We start from the raw sequence: 2,650 nt of genomic DNA, 5'->3' as shown, positions 1-2,650 counted from the left end.
TTGCCGTTTAAGGCCTTATTATGCTTATTTTGCCAAAAGGAGACGATTTGAACAAAATTGGTTGTAGCGTTTGCGAGATATCGCCAAATCATAAGATTTGGCCAAAAAGTGCCGCTTCTATTAGAGCCAAATTGACGATTTGCCGTTTAAGGCCTTATTATGCTTATTTTGCCAAAAGGAGACGATTTGAACAAAATTGGTTGTAGCGTTTGCGAGATATCGCCAATTTGTACGATTTGGCCAAAAAGTGCCGCTTCTATTAGAGCCAAATTGACGATTTGCCGTTTAAGGCCTTAATATGCTTATTTTGCCAAAAGGAGACGATTTGAACAAAATTGGTTGAAGCGTTGGCGAAATAACGCCAAATCGTGGTTTTCGGGCAATTTCCGACGAAACTCGCCGATTTCACGGATTTGACTATTTTTAAGCTCAGTATTGTTAAGAATGACGGAAATAGCACGAAATCGTACGATTTACACGATTTGGTCAAAAAGTGCCGCTTCTATTAGAGCCAAATTGACGATTTGCCGTTTAAGGCCTTATTATGCTTATTTTGCCAAAAGGAGACGATTTGAACAAAATTGGTTGTAGCGTTTGCGAGATATCGCCAAATCATAAGAACTGGCCAAAAAGTGCCGCTTCTATTAGAGCCAAATTGACGATTTGCCGTTTAAGGCCTTATTATGCTTATTTTGCCAAAAGGAGACGATTTGAACAAAATTGGTTGTAGCGTTTGCGAGATATCGCCAAATCATAAGATTTGGCCAAAAAGTGCCGCTTCTATTAGAGCCAAATTGACGATTTGCCGTTTAAGGCCTTATTATGCTTATTTTGCCAAAAGGAGACGATTTGAACAAAATTGGTTGTAGCGTTTGCGAGATATCGCCAAATCATAAGATTTGCCCAAAAAGTGCCGCTTCTATTAGAGCCAAATTAACGATTTGCCGTTTAAGGCCTTATTATGCTTGTTTTGCCAAAAGGAGACGATTTGAACAAAATTGGTTGTAGCGTTTGCGAGATATCGCCAAATCATAAGATTTGGCCAAAAAGTGCCGCTTCTAGTAGAGCCAAATTGACGATTTGCCGTTTAAGGCCTTATTATGCTTATTTTGCCAAAAGGAGACGATTTGAACAAAATAGGTTGTAGCGTTTGCGAGATATCCCCAAATTGTACGATTTGGCCAAAAAGTGCCGCTTCTAGTAGAGCCAAATTGACGATTAGCCGTTTAAGGCCTTATTATGCTTATTTTGCCAAAAGGAGACGATTTGAACAAAATTGGTTGTAGCGTTTGCGAGATATCGCCAAATCATAAGAACTGGCCAAAAAGTGCCGCTTCTATTAGAGCCAAATTGACGATTTGCCGTTTAAGGCCTTATTATGCTTATTTTGCCAAAAGGAGACGATTTGAACAAAATTGGTTGTAGCGTTTGCGAGATATCGCCAAATCATAAGATTTGCCCAAAAAGTGCCGCTTCTATTAGAGCCAAATTGACGATTTGCCGTTTAAGGCCTTATTATGCTTGTTTTGCCAAAAGGAGACGATTTGAACAAAATTGGTTGTAGCGTTTGCGAGATATCGCCAAATTGTACGATTTGGCCAAAAAGTGCCGCTTCTAGTAGAGCCATATTGACGATTTGCCGTTTAAGGCCTTATTATGCTTATTTTGCCAAAAGGAGACGATTTGAACAAAATTGCTTGTAGCGTTTGCGAGATATCCCCAAATTGTACGATTTGGCCAAAAAGTGCCGCTTCTAGTAGAGCCATATTGACGATTTGCCGTATAAGGCCTTATTATGCTTATTTTGCCAAAAGGAGACGATTTGAACAAAATTGGTTGTAGCGTTTGCGAGATATCGCCAAATCATAAGATTTGGCCAAAAAGAGCCGCTTCTATTAGAGCCAAATTGACGATTTACCGTTTAAGGCCTTATTATGCTTATTTTGCCAAAAGGAGACGATTTGAACTAAATTGGTTGTAGCGTTTGCGAGATATCGCCAAATCATAAGAACTGGCCCAAAAGTGCCGCTTCTATTAGAGCCAAATTGACGATTTGCCGTTTAAGGCCTTATTATGCTTATTTTGCCAAAAGGAGACGATTTGAACAAAATAGGTTGTAGCGTTTGCGAGATATCCCCAAATTGTACGATTTGGCCAAAAAGTGCCGCTTCTAGTAGAGCCAAATTGACGATTTGCCGTTTAAGGCCTTATTATGCTTATTTTGCCAAAAGGAGACGATTTGAACAAAATTGGTTGTAGCGTTTGCGAGATATCGCCAAATCATAAGAACTGGCCAAAAAGTGCCGCTTCTATTAGAGCCAAATTGACGATTTGCCGTTTAAGGCCTTATTATGCTTATTTTGCCAAAAGGAGACGATTTGAACAAAATTGGTTGTAGCGTTTGCGAGATATCGCCAAATCATAAGATTTGCCCAAAAAGTGCCGCTTCTATTAGAGCCAAATTGACGATTTGCCGTTTAAGGCCTTATTATGCTTGTTTTGCCAAAAGGAGACGATTTGAACAAAATTGGTTGTAGCGTTTGCGAGATATCGCCAAATTGTACGATTTGGCCAAAAAGTGCCGCTTCTAGTAGAGCCATATTGACGATTTGCCGTTTAAGGCCTTATTATGCTTATTTTGCCAAAAGGA

Source organism: Euwallacea fornicatus, unplaced genomic scaffold (assembly GCF_040115645.1).
Source record: "Euwallacea fornicatus isolate EFF26 unplaced genomic scaffold, ASM4011564v1 scaffold_111, whole genome shotgun sequence".
In the NCBI taxonomy this organism is placed as follows: domain Eukaryota; kingdom Metazoa; phylum Arthropoda; class Insecta; order Coleoptera; family Curculionidae; genus Euwallacea; species Euwallacea fornicatus.
The sequence above is the reverse complement of the archived record's forward strand: the minus strand, read 5'-3'. Positions refer to the sequence as shown.